Source organism: Triticum aestivum, chromosome 5D, assembly GCF_018294505.1.
Source record: "Triticum aestivum cultivar Chinese Spring chromosome 5D, IWGSC CS RefSeq v2.1, whole genome shotgun sequence".
NCBI classification, from domain to species: domain Eukaryota; kingdom Viridiplantae; phylum Streptophyta; class Magnoliopsida; order Poales; family Poaceae; genus Triticum; species Triticum aestivum.
In genome coordinates this window covers 320,767,089-320,785,112 of record NC_057808.1, presented here as the reverse complement: position 1 = coordinate 320,785,112, position 18,024 = coordinate 320,767,089, and positions in this window count along the sequence as shown.

The window sequence follows — 18,024 nt, the reverse complement described above, 5'->3', positions numbered from 1 at the left end:
ACCATGAACCCTAAGATAGATAGTGGGGTACCTCTCCGGCGAGCCCTCCTCCCCGCCGTGGTTGGTTCTTCCTTAACTACGGCGAGCCCCCCCACCCCCTAAAAATCGACTGACCCAAAAGTCAATTTAGTCGACTGAAGTGTAGCTTAATCGGAGCAGCATCGCAAGCAAGAGCAAGAGCGAGAGCAGCAGCGCGAGCAAGAGCAAGAGCAGGCCAGGCAGGGGACCGAGAGCAAGAGCAGAGCAGCAGCGCGAGCGAGAGCTAAAGCAGCAGCAGCTCCTACTGATGTGGACGTCGCCGCCGAGGGAGCGACGCCGTGGAGGAAGTGGCCGGCGACGCCGCCGTGGATGGAGCCGCGCCGTGTCGGCTCGGGACCGAGCGCCGGCAGCACCGTGAGATCAAATCAAGAAGAAAATGCGGTGATTAGTGTACAACCTCTTTGGTGGCGCCGATTAGGCCGCAACTTCATCAGAGGAAACAGTGATGTTGATGCTCTTCCGGTGGTGCAGGTGAAGACGGCGGTGTGGGAATGGAGGTGGCGCGAAAGACGAGGGGAACATCGGGGCAGCTCCTTGGAGGTGGAGGACGGGGTGGCTGAACCGGCGGGACGACCAGATCGATGACGGATCCTCATCCGGTACGGTGGATGAGGGATGTCGAGGTGTTGCTGTGGAAGACGTCGTCGGGGAAGAGGCTCTGGCTGGGTGGCGGATGGAGGAGGGTGTGGGGCTTCGCGGGTTTTCCCGGCCTCGGTGTACTTATGGGTGGGCGGATGGGATGGGAGTGGGGAACCATGGCTTAGGGACGCGCTTGTCCGAAATGTGGGGTAAGTTACGAAGGTACCCCCACCGATTTGAGGCGGTTCTGGGGTATCATGGGCATTTCGCGTGTCAGGATTTCACATGAGGTGGGAGTTTTCGCGCGCGTTGTAATTTTGGAATAGCAAGGCGCGGGTTGAGATGGAGGGAGTTGTCGGAGCACAGCGAGAAAAAGATATATCTTAAATATTTCGGGCTAACAAGGCGCGGGTTGAAATTTCCGGACAAGCCTAACGTGTACTGTACCAAATCAATTCGCACTACAAATGTCATTCAAAACTTTGAATTCAGTTATGTTCAATTAAAATATTTCGCTATGTGTATAATGCATGCAACCTAGTACTCAAATGAATGTTTTAGTGCATTCCAAACGTATATACTACCGCTTTAATATGAACTAAATTTGAATTTGTTTCTCTATTTGAATAAGATCTACAATAATGATTGTTGTGAAGTCAAAGCTTTTGAATTCGTTTCTCTGTTTTAATAAGATCTACAATCGTCATTATTGTCAAGTTAAACCATCGTTTGTGTATTATCTTCACAGCACACCACATGATTAGTCTCGAGTTACATATGAACTATGTGTACTATATGAACTCGAACTCGATTTTATGAATCCACTTTATGTTGATTTCAAATCATAGTACATTTCAAGCTCTAGCTAGATCTTCACAAACTAAACCATGTCTCATATGTATAATGTGTTTATCACATTATGTATGGTGCCCCGCCCCCTACGCCTACATGTATTTAGATGTGAGTTGCAAACACCACACATTACCACAAATTAAAATAAAATGTGAGAATGTTCGATATATAGTATTGTTTAGATTGTTCGATATTTAGTTGTAAGCTGCAAACGCCACACATTATCACAAATTCAAATAAAATGTGAGATTTTTTGATGTATAGTATGGTTTAGATTGTTCGACATTTAGCTATGAGTTGCAAGCCATGCATTATCACATTATGGTATAACATGTGCAAAACCACAAAACGCGTATCACCGCTATATTCATTCATGCATATGTTTAAAACACTATGATCTCCTGTTCAAATATATGAATCCACTTTCATATCAAATTATGATCTTTGTTAGTCTCTTACACCCACACAATCCTCTAACCTTTGTAGCTACCACTAACTTTCTCTCGTGCATGCACACGCCCTCCTCGCCCTCCCCCTCCCTCAGCATTCTATCCATCGCGCACATTCATTTTTTTTTCTTTAGGTCGTTCTCCCACAGTCTCCACAACTCCTTTCCGACACACACCGATCGATAAACCTCTCCAGCGATGTCTGCCTACAACATACACACGCACCTTCAATCTCCTCCTTTATGTGTCCTTGCCTCGTTTCTCTCATACGGTCCCACACACGTGTAAACTCTCGCCCCTCTTTTCATCGATCTCACAACCGCACACTCCTCCCCCTATCTAGCTAGTAGCTGGGCCTCTCGCACCACCTCCTAGCTCCATTCTCTCTGTCTATCCGTCTCGCCGGGCCTTATTTGCCTCTAACAAATGGACGTACACCAACGATCTCCCGCTATACATATAGCTAGCTAGGTCCTTATAACTCGTTTTTCCCACGCGTCGATCGATCTACCTCATTAGTTATGTCTCTCCCTTCCTTCGACAAACAACAATTGATCTACCGATCTAGTTAGGTTTGCTTACCAAACACATGGTTCCCCTTCATCATCCATGGATGTGTCCCGACAGATCTATCACGCACAGGCACACACAGAAACACATCCCCACTCTTATTGATAATATTGCAGTTCCACCCTCAGTTTGTCTAGTAGGCCTCTCCCACCATCTTCGAGAAGCAACTCCATCACCCATCCAGCACTCTACCCCTCTCCCTCCCTCTCTCTCTCTCTGTCCCATCCTATTTCCCGTCCTTCAGTTATGTATGGACGTCGACCGATCTCCCTCAAGACATAACTGGGTCTCTCCTTCTCAACACATATACGAGTCGTTCTACCTCTATAGTTAGGCCTCTGCCTACCCCTCCCCCCACCCCCTCGCACACACACACACACCGATACATCGAGCGCTCCAGTCATGCCTCCCTGCCACACACAAACTTGACCTGTGCCCTCCGACGTTCCGGTAGCTAGGTCAGTCGCCCTATATCTTTGACTTGCACACACACACAATTTCGATGGCTCTCTTCATCGATCTCGCACCCACCCACTTGATCCTCTCTTTGACTCTATCGAAATCTATGACCCCTCCCTCTCTTCTCGTGGATCGCCCGACCCTCTATATATGATATGGATAGGATGCCATTTCACACACATTGCATGCAAAATTTTGTTTGAGATGTCATCGACACATATTCCCACAAATACATTCACGAAATCAACCTCCCCCCCCCCCAAAAACACTCACGGACGCAGAAGCCATTTGTCTAGGTTTGTATCTCTCACACACACCCACGTAGGTGGGGGACGTGCACGAAGAGAAGAGGTGCACGGACGGCGCACGTACTCCCGTCTCTTTCCCAACCACACCCGTGCGGGTACACGGTGGAGCTCATTTCTGTACGAAAAGGCAGCCCACGTGGTAATTTGACACGTGTACTGGTTGTCCACTAGATGGAGGGAGGATCATCTACCACGGGTGAACAAACAAATTGCGACTTGACGCGTTATGTTAAAAAAGAGGCAAACCATGTGGGGCCTACCTTAGAGGCAAGGCTCTATACACTGGAGTACTTTTGATGTGTCCCGTCAACTCGCAGAACAAGGAGAAGCTTGCTTAGTACGCCGTCTCCCCCGCCCACGGGCGAGGTGGCTCGCAGGATGAGGTGAATCTTGCTTACTACGCCTTACGCCCGCTCCCTCGCCCACGCGCGCGGTGGCTCGCAGGACGAGGAGAAAATTTTACTATTACTCCCTCCGTTTACTCCTCGTCCCTACCTTGGTTAGAGAGATTGTCATATTGTTTGGAATATATGTCCTTTAGTAGATTTCAATATGAACTACTAGTACATACTCCAAACACTGATGTATATAGACGTATTTTAGAGTGTAGATTCACTCATTTTGCTTTGTATGTAGTCCATATTGAAACGGACGTAATAGTACGCACTCTCCCTCGCCCCTCGACCCTCGCCACGTGTTGGACGTGAAGCAATTCATTCGGTCTCATATAGCCAGAACGATATATACTGCAGTACCGTTATTGCTCGACTTCCCAAAGAGGCGAAGAGCCAATCGCAAGGTTAATAGTTTGGAGATGCCAAGCGCAAGGTTTATAGGAGAACGAGTAGTAGGTGTCGCGTCATTTATAAATAAAGTTTTTTCTTCTTCAGTGGCACGTATGCAATATAAATAGGTTCATATGGAGAGAAAAGGAAAGCGCTCCAGTATATACATAGGCAGGACGAGCCTACACGGTTGCTTGCTGGGGTTGCTCTCTTCAGTTTTCACACTCTCTTGCACAAAACCACTGTGGCCACATCTCTAACATCCCGGCGGATCACGTCCGCCGGGGGAAGGGGTGGATGCTTAGTGTAGATGCGGTCGCCGTCACCGACGGCGAAAACCCACTCTCGGCACGTCCCGATCAGGGGTCCCCACCATTCTCTCTCACAAAGCCGGTGAGGTTGCTTTCATCCATTGCTCACTGCCGCGATGTGGGTAGTTGCCTCCTCCCGCCGCCCTCCTCTAGGCTGATCTACGTCCCGACATCCCTCAGGTACAACTCCCTTTATAGCCGGCTTGCACCACTGCTCCAGCTGCCCACATCACTCCATGTGGATATTTCTCTACTTCTTTGCCCCGCACATACCTCTACTGGCTTCTACATACTGTATTTGTGATGAGTTTATGTCTCATCAACTAGTCCCAGTAATCTTATTCTAATCACGCTTCTTCGATTTCTTTGCCACAGGGATGCTCATCTCGATTTTGGTGAAACTGCACAAAATGATCCGTTGGTCAAAGGGTTGCAAACTTCATTTCTTAGGAAGCGCCGACGTTGCCAGCAAATTAAAGTCTGGTTAGGGTTTACGGTTCAAGGGCTAGGGACTGCATGGATCGTTTTTTTCTTTAGTTGTCTCTGTTTCAATGGCTAGGGACTGCTTGAGTAGTAGTAGTAGTAGTAGTAGTAGTAGTAGTAGTAGTAGTAGTAGTAGTAGTAGTAGTAGTAGTAGTAGTAGTAGTAGTACTGTACGCCTTACGCCCGCTCCCTCACCCACGCGCGCGGTGGCTCACAGGACGAGGAGAAAATTTTACTACTCCCTCCATTTACTCCTCGTCCCTACTACCTTGGTTAGAGAGATTATCATATTGTTTGGAATATATATATATCCTTTAGTAGATTTCAATATGAACTACTAGTACATACTCCAAACACTGATGTATATAGACGTATTTTAGAGTGTAGATTCACTCATTTTGCTCCGTATGTAGCATAAAGTTGAGACACTTATTTTGGAACGGAGGGAGTACATATTTGCTATGATCTGTCAATCATTCAGATGCAATAGCATGCATGTTAGTCTCATTTGTATTTGATGAAATGTTGCAACGGGCAACCTTGGACGCAAGATACATATAACAGAAGCTGGAAGCTTCATAGCATTGTACTATCTCGCTGATAAATTACAGTACGTACTATACAAGTACTTCCTCCGTTCCTAAATATAAGTCTTTGTAGAGATTTCACCATGAACCACATACGGATGTATATAGATGCATTTTAAGTGTAGATTCATTCATTTTGTTCTGTATGTAGTCCACCTAGTGGAATCTCTACAAAGACTTATATTTAGGAACGGAGGGAGTACTATGTAAAGAGTTAGGTGTCGCACGGTGTCCAGAAAATATGGTGATAGTGTGAGGTGGGCCATGTAATCACTGAGCCTGCGTGTTTTCACTGCTATTGCACTCCTCCGCCGTAAGAATGGAGAAAATTGTAATCTAGTAGTACCTCCTTTCGCCGAAAGCGTGGGACATCCAGTACTACCACCTCAGTAATAATGACCAATGAGCCGTCAAATCACATAGACCCAGCAGTAAGTTGGACGGACGAAGCAACCATCACTCTTGAATCCGCTTCTCCCTTCAATGCAGGCGCCAGTGAGAGGTCGCGTCCGCTCTGCCCGGGCATGAATGCGGCACCGATTCTTTGGAGCGGCCCTGACCATTTCGGGCGGGAAGCACGCGCAGGCGATGGAGGGGCTTTGGGTGGGCCAGGCCGGTCAGGAGCGGGCATGGCAGCTGTCCGCCTGTCCCTACCGGACACCCGGAAACGAGAGGAGGCACCGACTCTCGCGGCTAAAATCGTACACTACACACCATCTCTTTGTAGGAGTAGGTCGATCTGTCGCTCTCTCTAACACACACATGTTGTTAAACACACACACACACACACGCGCGCACACACAAGTTCATAGAATAGGAAAATCGTGCGAGTGCGAAGCCACAGGAAGTGAGATACAAATGGAGTACGTACAAGAAGAGAAGAGGTGACGAATATTCCATCAAACCTGGACTGAGGAGTAGTACTCCCTCCGCCTAGGTGTTAAGTCGTCCTACGGAAATCAGATATTCCCAAAATGTTTAGGCGTCATCCATTAACTTCGCATCTCAATCCCCTCCTGGCCTCGTTGCTAGCGAGCGTTGTTACTTAGGGGGCGTTTGGATCCTTAGCAAGAACAGCTTATAGCATAGCCGGGCAAGGTTAGGCGTTTGTAACTGTTAAAATATGTTAGCTTTTGTGGGCCAGCTAGCTTGGGTGGGCTAAAAAAACCTTGCTAGCTCAGGAGAGCCAGATCGGCTCGCTTCCGACGGCAAACTTCGCGTAGTAGTAACATAGACTAGTAACATATGCATGTTGTACTAGTCCAAGTTACTCACCATTATGACTAGCCTAAGCAATGTAACAAAACGCTCCTTACTCTGCCTTGTTATCTCCCCCGGAAACCCAATGCATGGAGCGCAACTGCGCGTTAATCAGTCAAGAAATCAAAGTCGGCTTGCATGCGAGTTAATACGTGGCCCTGCATGGTAGCTAAAACGGCATCTCTTAGTTGTTTGGATTAATTGTTGCGTTTAGAGACAGAAATCAGGGCTTTGATTGGAGGAATGACCGGTCAAGTTTCTCCTTCTCCTCCAATCTGCTTGCACCTTGGTCCCGCTGCACCTTCTAACGTGACTTATTACACCTAGACGGAGGGAGTCGTATGAGATACGATGGCACACTGACTTAGGTCGAATACAAGTGCCCAAAATTGTGTGCATGTTATAATAAGGATTCACTTAAAATAGTACGTGAGCGAACATAGGCATCAATTGGACAGTGTTCCCGAGCAGTAGCGAGATGTGTGAGGTAAGATACACCGCTGGCGCTTTTAATTTTTCTTATTAATTTGTTTGTTTCACCCTCTGACTGGTGGGACCCAACGTACTACGTGGAGAGAGGTAAGGTGACTAAGGCTGCATTATTTCTGCACCACTATGGATAGTCTTACCACCAAAGCCACATGACACGATTATGATTTAAATCCCAATGGCTCCCACACACACACAAAAACACGACATGCTTGTCACACGAATGCAGGAATGTATAAAAGGTTATTTTTCTCTCGTTGAACATAACGGGAGGGTTGTGTAGCTGGTTAGCCTGTTCGCTCATCAAACTTGAGGTCTCGGGTTCAATAACTACACTTGAGCATAATTCGTGCCGAGGATTCTTTGACTGGTCAAAATGGATGGATACGCAGCTATACGATCTCGTAGTGACCGTATAATCACCTCATCACGTATAAGCTGCAGCCTCAGCGCTTGTTTTCTAGGGTTTGCATCTTCACACTCTCTCCAGTATATATATACACGCTGGAGCCTCAGCGCTTGTAGTTGCTCTCTTCACACTCTCTCGCCCTCTCCAGATCTAAACAAGACTTTGTTGGCCTCTCTCTCTCCCCTCACTGCTGGTTTGCTTGTAGTTGCTCTCTTCACACTCTCTCACCCTCTCCAGATCTAAACAAGATTTCGTTGGCCTCTCTCTCTCCCCTCACTGCTGGTCAAAGAGCCGACAGGATCCGTCCGCCGGGAAGGGAAGGAGGCTTAACGCTGTCGCCGTCGGCGAGGGAGGGAATCCACTACCGGCACAGCTGTTCACTTTCACCCAGCGGCGGCGGGAGGGCCTCCGACCCCTTCTTCTTTGCCGCCGTACATAGTGTGGGTCGAACGGCCTCCGGTCGCCCACCGAACCACATCCCAAGAACCTTAAGGTATAATTTACTTATTCCACATGCATTGCTCTAGCTGCATGTGGGTTTTTTCCGCTTCTACACTCGAATCTATGTGTTGGATCAAACAGGAGAGTAGTGGGGAAAGTTGTACACCATGAATCTAGGACATGGTTCAAAGAGGAAAGGAATGGGGGAAAGTAGTGGGAAAAGTTGTATAGCATGAATCTAGGACGTGGTTCAAAAAGGAAAGGAAGGGGGAAAGTAGTGGGGAAAGTTGTATCGCATGAATCTAAGACGTGGTTCAAAGAGGACAGGAATGGGGGAAAGTAGTGGGGAAAGTTGTATAGCATAAATCTAGGACGTGGTTCACAGAGGAAAGGAAGTGGGGAAAGTACTAGTACAGACTGGCTATCTAGCACTTACATTGGTCGAAAAGGGAAAACAATGACAAACGCAGTACGCACATCTGTAACAAACTGGTCTTTTGTTTTGGGGGACAAGGCTGTAGAGTTTGAGCAGGACTAGATTTGCTGCCCTCACATAGGGAAAGGTGTCTAAATATAACAAAACTGGGACCAACACTAATATGCTCCTTGGGTGTTTGTTCTTAGTTGCAACAGACTGTGCATCACCCCAGTACATCGGTAGATGCACATGGTGCTGGTGCATCCACTGTCCCATGCAACTCTTTAGCTGTTGTTAATCTAAGGCCCTGTTTGGTTAAAAACTCCCTAGTCCCTACCTGCTTGGTTCCAGGGACTAAACATGGACTAGAGGTTATTACATGACATGCTAAAAGACCATGTTACCCCAAGTAATGAACTAATAGAGACAAGGTGCGATGCATGGCAGGGGCAACTATTGGAAAAAGTCCCAAAAAGACTCTCCCTCGGGGTCTTCTTTCTTTAGTCCCAAATGCCCACTTTTAGTCCCTAAAAGTCCTTGATGTTTGCTTTAGATGGGACAAACACGGAGTTTTTTTAGTCCCTCCACCAAAATGTCCCTGTAAACAAGCACCCTCTAATAATGCCGCTGGAAAATTGATGCAATGCCACAATTAAAAGCAAATTACATGTTTAACGAATTTTATTGTTAATATAATCTCTCTGTTAATATTAATCAATGCCACTATTTGAGAAATGCTACTTTATTGCTTTCTTTCCCATTTAGATAAGGTAGATGCTCTTTTTGTTGGCTTCTGTGTCATCCACCGTTATTGACCACTAGTTGTTTCCTTTGCACCTCTGTGTAAACAGGGTTATCTACTTCACCTCGTTGCCATGTGACCTTTTGTTGCACTGCACAAAACACTTTTGTTTTAAGAGTGTTTTGTGCAGTTCAACCAAAATGTCACACCGACAACGTTGCTTTATTGCTTGATCTTAGTGGAACTGCACAAGAGGAGATCTTACTTCCTATCCGTGTTGGCAAATTTGGTTCAGATCTTCTTCTTGTGAGTTGTTTGAATACCGCATCATGAGAGGTTAGTACTAGCCTTCTTTCACATGATTCTGCAGTGTGCTTTCATATGTTGTGCTACTTGTACAGTAATGTTGCTTGATTTTAGTGAACTACACAAATGGAGACAAGACTTCCAATCTGTATGTGCACGGCAATATCCCATTGAGGTAAGATAAGGATATTTCACAACTGTTGGCCTGTATTTGGCCACTTTCATCAGAAAATTAATGTCATTGTTTAGTGCTATACTTGTGCAACCTAATTGACATGCCAAATCTTACATTGAAGGCGAAGCTTGTCTGTTATTGAACCAAGTGATGAAGGGGAAGAACAAGCGGAAGAAAAACAAAAATCAACTCCTGGTGCTGTAATGAAGCACTGGAACTGTGATGACACAAGTAATGATATAGTTTTCCATCTTAATTTATTACTATGGCTGGAACGAGCAATTGTTTTGCCACTGATTTGATGCCACTCTTAATGTAATACGTAATTATCTCTACTTGTGCAAACACGGATCTTCTTTGAAGATACCATACATTTTAGTGGAACTGCACAAGAAGATGTTGGAAACATTAATCTAATCGAGGAGTATATAGTAAGCATGGCCACCACAGTAGATAGCAACAGATGGTTCCGGAGAAGTGCTTCATCTGTATGCTCTACACAATAAGCCTCCCGACAAAGGTTGGTACTCGCCACTGATTTCATCCATATGATTGAGCTTTTTCATCTCTATTGGTGTTGTGCTACTGTTTAGATACTGTCATCAAAAAGTGCCATTGTCCTTGAGAAGTGCTTCATCTGTGATGTTTTAAATATTTCCTTTCCTTTTTTTCGAGCAAACAGGGATGCTAGCATTTAGTTATCCTCTTGTCTTTGCACAACAGGATCATCCTCCTCTGAAGAAGAATATGGAGTACGTGAAGTGACTAGTTCCGATTATGCCAGGATGAAGAAGCCTTGTCTATCTTCTCATCAGAAGGAGCAGTTGAAGGATGGTTACATTACCCCCCACAAGACCAAACTAACTTCAGCTCAGAAGGACTGACAAATCTCCGTTTTCTTGCTGTGATGCACGAGTACAATGTTGTTCTAGGATTCTTTCCAGTGAGTTCCATTTTTCTAAAAGTGTGCTCTACATGGACCATGTCGGTGCGTGTTTAAACTGTCAATTCATAGTACAGTTTGCTTTATACTAATCCCTTTTTTTGTATTTGTGCAAACAGGGGTGCTCAGCTTGATTTCAATGGGAACTGCACAAAATGTTCATGAATACATCGAATCATTCATTTCCACCACAAGAAAGGACGTGCCGATAAGTTCAAGGTGTTGCAACATATAAGGGCGAAATCATACAAGTTACGCGCGAATTTTGTTGATTTTGGTGGAACTGCACAAAAAGAACAACTGGTTTATTTAGCATGAGGTGCCATGTCAATGTCCGAACTGATGGCAAACCTTGCCCATTCCACAATCGTAGGCATTTGATATTTTGGAATGGGAAAACCTTGTCAAATTTTGCTAATTCATTTTAGCAAGAAGACATGCGTTTGATATTTTCGAATGGGACGCCCTTTGCTGTCAGCAGCATCGATCCATTTTTTCTTTATTCTTTAGCTGTGAAGTAAATATTGGCTCTGACATGTGAATCACTCAGATGCATAATCATCGATTGTTTTGAATGTTCTCTATGAATTGCCAGGCCTGTGTGTTTGATTGCAATGTACAGGAACGCTAAAAAGCTGTTCAAACTCTTTGTACTCCTTCTGCTCCTTTTTACTACGCACATTGTGAAAGTGCATACTTTTTTCTATAAGATTGGTCAAAGTAGAGATACTTTGACTGCAGACAAAACTTGTATGCAGACTAGAAAGGACCGGAGGGAGTACATGTGAAACTGCTGCAAACGAGGTGATCACCCTGGGAATAATGCAAGTACGTATTGTTTTGCATGTTCATCCAATGCCAGTGATACAAGAATTCAAACTAATCGAAATAAATTCATTCATACACTGTCGGATTTCATATAAACATGCCGGATTTCATTACATTTCATACATTCTTCAACTAAAAAGGGGTGCGCTGGAGGTATAATTAATTAACCGAAGCTACCCACCTGTGTCCGGCTGAGCCAAACAGAAGCTTCAGTGACTTAACTGCAGGTGCAGTTGCGTAACTGACATGTGGCCCAGATGCCTGTTGGACCCACATGTTAGTCAGCCAACCGCACCAGTAGTTAAGTAGAAGCAGCGTCCTTCTCCAACATAGCTCTCCGACTCCACGTCGCCGCCAAGAAGCTAATCGGCCGTCAGTGATCAACCCGCCTAGCTTGGCTTCAACCAAGGGTAGCAGTGGTGGCCTTACTTGGACCCGAGCGGCGGCGACCTACCGTGTTCTACTCTTCCTCGTTTTCTGTGTTGCGCGGCCTCGCTGGCAGCGGGGCAGGCCTCGGCGGAGCCGGCGATGTCCTCTGTCTCGTTGCCGGCGGACGGCGCCTCGGTGGAGCGGGGGAAATCCTCCCCCTCATTGCCGGCAGGGTGGGGCCTTGGCGGAGCGGGCGGTGTCCTCTGCCTCGTTGTTGGCACCGCGGGCCTCGGTGGAGCAGGGCCTCGTCGACGCCAGCGGAGCGAGGACTCGTCGGAGCCGGCATTGTCCTCTACCTCGTCCTCAGTCTCGCCAAACAGCGCCTCACCCGCTTCATCGCCCTCTTTGTAGGCGGCCGCAGCCTCCGCCACCCGCATGCGGTACCGCTAGTGCTCGAGGCGGCCCTCGCGGGCGGAGCGGTACGAGTCGAGCAGCGCCTCCTGCTCCGCGGCGATCTGCTCCTCCGCCTGTAGGTGCTCCTGGAGGAGATGGTGGTTGTAGGCGGCGTCGGCCTGCGCCTCCCGGAACTGCTTCTCACGCTTCTGCCTCACCGTGTCCATATATTGGGCACGGGCCTCGCCGATGGTCATGGTGCAATGCATCGGCGAGGATGGCGCGGAGGAGGGGGTTGGCGCCGGATCATCGACTACCATGTTCTCCATTGGGACGTCGTCGTCCTCCGGCTGCCAGCCAGCCAGCCAGTCGGCAGCAATGGCTGCCATCTCCTTGTGGTCCATCGTCCGCCCGTCCCGAAGAGCGCTGGAGCGCAAGGAAGCCATGGTGGGCAGTAGTGGTGTGGACAGGAGAATAGGAACGGATGCGTATGACTGCGGCTATGGCCGGCGCAGCAGTTTATATAGCAATGGTGGGCGGCGGAGGGACGGACGTGTGGCGCCGGAGTAGCCGCCTCGGCAACCGCATATCATTAATGTGGGCGGCAGAAGGACGGACGGCACTTCTGTCATTTGAAGGCGGAGCAATCGCATGCACCGGGAAGCGGGGCGGGCAGCGCTGATCGTTTCGGGCGGAAAGCGCGCGCGGGCGAGGGAGGCGGTCTAGGTGGGCCAGGGCAGTCAGACTCGTGCTTGGCAGCGGGTCGGTCCAGCAGCCGAACATGCTGGCTTGCCAGCTACCTCGCCGAGCTGAGCAACGACAATCAGACGATGGACGTAGCTTCCGACCAGGAGCCGGCGCCACTGTCCAAGTCGGTTCATGCTGTGTTCACCATAGAGCAGGTGCGGCCGCACTTCGATGCCCTAATGGCGGAAGAGCTACCACCGCAGGAGGACCTGTGCTGCAACCTCCATCTCCTCAACAAGCACCGGTGAACAAGCGAACGACAATGCCGTCGCGGACATGTGGCCCTATGATCCTGGCTTCCCGAATGAGCAGCGGGCGCTGTATCAGACCATCCGTAGGGCCCGCGAGGCCCTCTCCATCGTCCTTTGAGTTGTTGCGCTCGCCGTGGCGCCGCCGTCTCGCGTTGTCAGCATGGTCAATGGACATGAGGATGAGGAGATGACTTTACTTGGAGAGGATGGCAGTAGGGACCCACCAGGGCCATAGTCGCACGTACGCAAGTGCCTCCTTATTAGTATATAAAACTATATTTTTTTGCTTCCTCCTGGTTTCCTGACATCAGGGCCCCACACCATTGTCAACCTATGTAGTCAATAAACGAGAGAATTGCACAAGAAGCGGCCGACAGCTGGGACCAAGCAGCTCGAGCAGTATTTGTGTTTTTGAGGTGTGAGCACTGCAGAGTTTTTCTTGAGCGATGTTTAGCCCAGATATTAATTTTTCTCCTCTGAACAACAACGAAAACATCGCTGTAGCTATTAACTGGGCGGGCTGTAGCCCGTCTAGCCCAGGCCAGATATCCAGCCCACATATTAATTTTTTTAAGCTAAAAATGGCTAGCCCAGCTATACCTTTTTTTAGTAATACCCAGGCAAGGTCAAGTTGTTATTCTCCGCCCCGCTGGGCTGCAAATCTTTCCTAGGAGGGATGCATTAGGCTTAATAAGAAAATGGGCTTTAAGAAATAATAAATGGGATGTAATTATAAAAACTGGGCAGTAACTATAAAAAATGCACAAAACACGTAATTACTTTATAAAATATTATTTTTGGATATTGTAAAATTTAATTTCATTAATTGTTGCGAGCGCAATGTTTCGTTGGATTTTTATGTAATATAAATTTATATTGAAATTGTATTTAATCTGACTAGAAATTTTGGGATAAAAATATTTCAGATCCCATCAAAATGTGGGAAATTTTATTGAATTCTGTTTTGAACGGTTGGTTGAAATGGGCTGTACTTTTAACAAACTGTAAATGGGTTGTAGTAAATTCCATTAGGATTCAAAAATTGGCTGCACGTTCTTACAAATCTCAAATGGGCTATAAGTTCTCTGCCACACACTTGTGGCCTTACTAAGTTGACGCGTCCCCTCAAAAAAAAGAGTTGGCGCGTATGCAAGGCTTTGTCAACTTATAGTCAACACACGGTTCTAGCAGCAATGGCCGTTGGATGTCCATCCAACGGATGCCATGCTTCTTCAATCTCGGATATTCTAGCTTCACCCGCCCAAAAAATGATTCCTCCCCCTGCATCTGGGGCGCACCGTTTCGGAAGCTGACCTGTGGGCCTACTAACTTGACGCGTACCAAGGGCTTTGTCAACTTAGTCAATACAAACGATTCTAGCTGCAGTGACCGTACGATGTCCATCCAACGGCCGTCGTGCTTCTTCAACCTCTGGTCTTCTTGCTCCAGCCGCCCAAAGCAGCGCCGGTCGTGCCGCCTGCTCCTTCCTCCCGTGGCCGGCTGTGCTGCCGCGCAGGCCTCACCGCCCCCTACTACTCCCACTGCTGGCCAGGGCATCCCTCCACTCACCCACACCCCCTATTATTCTGCGGCGACGGCAGCCTCTCACCGTAGCCGAACCAGTGAACCCTCGTACTCCTCTCCGCATGGGCATCCACTGCCGCGTCTTCCCCGGCTCCGCGTCGTCCCCTTCCTAGGCCTCGCCGTCGTCCACCGCCCTGGTGCTCTCGGCGCGGCGTGGTCAAGGAACGACTTCCATCGGAAGAGTACTGTACGTGGAGAGGCTGACAGCTGGGTCCACGGCAGCCGGAAGGAAGTGCCTCCTTATTATGCAAAAAATAATTATTCCTCCACCTGACAGCAGGGACCCACCGGACGGGCCACCGTATTTGGCAAAAAAACATTTCCCCCCTGACTGCTGGGACCCACCGGACAGACCAACGTATTTCACGAAAAAAAACATTCCCCCGCTGTCAGCTCGGACCCACCGGAGGTGCCTCCTTATTATGCACAAAAAAAATGAATACTCCCCATGGTAGTCGGGACCCACCTTGGTGGGAGGCTGACTTGTCGGCCTACTAAGTTGACGGGGACGGAGTGCTTTGTCAACTTAGTCAATATGAACGATTCTAGGTCCAGTGACCGTACGATGTCCATCCAACGGCCATAGTGCTTCTTCAACCTTTGGTCTTATTGCTCCAGCCGCCCAAAGCAGCGCCGGTCGTGCCGCATGCTCCTGCCTTTTGTGGCTGGCTGTGCTGCCCCGGAGGCCTCACCGCCCCCTACTATGCCCACCGCTGGCCAGGCCATCCCTCTACTCACCCACACCCCCTGTTATTCTGCGGCGACGGCAGCCTCACACCGCAGCGAACCAGTGAACCCTCGTACTCCTCTATGCGTGGGCATCCACCGCCGCGTCTTCCCCGGCTTCGCGTCGTCCCCTTCCTAGGCCTCGCCGTCGTCCACCGCCCTGCTGCTCTCGGCGCGGGGTGGTCAACATGGTCAAGGAACGTCTTCCATCGGACGTGGATTGTATGTGGAGAGGCTGACAGCTGGGTCCACGGCCGCAGCAAGGAAGTGCCTCCTTATTACGCGCAAAATAATTATTCCTCCACCTGACAACGGGGACCCACCGGACGGGCCACCGTATTTCACAAAAAAACGTTTCCCCTGACTATTGGGACCCACCAGCTACATCTTCGCACGCAAGGAAGTGCGTCGGGGCAAAAAAACGATTCGCCCCCCTGACTGCTGGGACCCACCAGCTACATCTTCGCACGCAAGGAAGTGCCTGACAGTCGGGACCCACCTGGTCAAAGCGTACGTAGCATTGTCATTCTGGTCGCGGACATGTACGTACATACTAGTCGATGTAGAGGCGCGCACGTAGCATGTACACGTACGTACAGCGGCCAGTGTGCAAGAAAGAAAATACGGCCACGTACGTACATACGGGCAGGGTCTCGAACGCCTACTCGCGCATACGTACAGCCAGGGCTCGTGTACATGGCTGGGTCGGAATGGAGAAACAGCGTCGTCATCGTGTTCATGGGGAGACAATCGGCTGGGTCGGAACGGAATGCGTCGTCGTGTTCATCGGGAGGGCTTGGATGGAACAGCTGATGGAAACTAGGCCTAGCGTACCGCAGAACGGAGGAAACGGCCTTGTGTTCGACCGGCCACATTCGAAACGGGATCCTGTTCATCGGGAGGGGTCTGGCATACCGCAAAACAGAGGAAACGGACCTCCTACGGTCGAAACGGGGGTCCTGTTGATCGGGAGGGGTGTGGCGTACCGCAAAACGGAGGAAACGGACTTGTGTTGGAGTGCTACGGTTGAGACGGGGGTCCTGTTCATCTAGAGGGGTGTGGCGTACCGCAAAACGGGACTCCACGGGATACTGTTCATCTCCACCGTCGACCCCCTCCAGCCTCCATGGGCTACTGTTCATCCACCGTCGACCTCCTCCAGCCTCCACCTGCGACTGTTCATCCACGGGCTCCTGTTCATCCAGCCTCCACCGCGCGCTACTCCACCGGCTACTGTTCAACCAGCCCTTTCCACGGGCTCCTGTTCAACCACCCCTCCACAGGCTACTGTTCATCCTACCCTCCACCGTCTACTGTTCATCCTGCCCTCCACGGGGTGGTCCTATTCATCCAGCCCGCCACGGGGTCCTGTTCATCCAGCCCCAACCGGCTCGATCGATCGAGGTCCTGTTCATCCAGAGGCAACACCACGGGGTCCTGTTCATCCACCCCCACCGGGAACTGTCCATCCAAACCCCCCAGCAACGCTCACTATTCATTCAGAGGCAGCATCGATCGGCTTCAGTTAGCAGCAGCAGCGAAGGAATCGCTCGATCGGGTTCAGTTAACAGCCATCGATCGATCGCTCGGGTTCAGTAACGCGTAGCCTGCAGTGCAATCGCTCGGGTTCAATTAGAGCCCAACGCCTCGCACCCACGTGCGTGCGTGTATGAGAGAAACGCGCAGCGCTCGGCCCCGACCACCCACCATAACCGGGAACACCCCGATATTTTCCTAGCCCTCGCTTCTACCATGGTTTTTTCCGTCATGGACGGCCCCAAGAATGTCATGCAGCTGCGTCTCCGGCCCACCCAGGACGAAAAGCCCATTTTCTGTCATGATTTTTTGTCATAGAAGTAGGACCCCACCACATCTATGATGATACCGGGTTTTGTCACAATTATCGTCATAGAAGTGTCATAAGTATGACAGAAAAAAAAATTGTTCGGCCCAAAATGTCATGGATGTGTCTTTTTTTTGTAGTGATAAGAGCTTCTATTCCTGAGGGGCCTCCGAAAGTGAGGTACATTGGAAGAACGGGCGCGACAACTCAGAATGTGATGGCGGTATGTGACTTTGATATGCACTTTAATTATGCTTCAATTGGCCAACCTGGTTCTATGCATGATACGAATGTGCTATACCATGCAATTGAGAAGGACAAGCCCTCCTTCCCCCATCCTCCAAAGGGTAAGCATTTCTTTTGATTACAAGCTTACACAAAATGTGATCTATCCTCCAACTAACTTGTTTGTGCGTTGTTCCTTTTAGACAAGTATTACCTTGTAGATGCCGGGTATCCTAATAGAGTTGGATATCTAGCACCATACAAAGGAGAACAGTATCATGTCCCTGACTTTCAAAGAGGTGCACCTCCAAATACTCCCAAGGAGAAGTTCAACAAGATTCACTCCTCCAAATGAAATTGCATAGAGAGAACCTTTGGAGTGTGGAAGATGAAATGGCAAATTCTCCTCATGATGCCAAACTACTCATTTCAACACAGATGAAGATATGACAT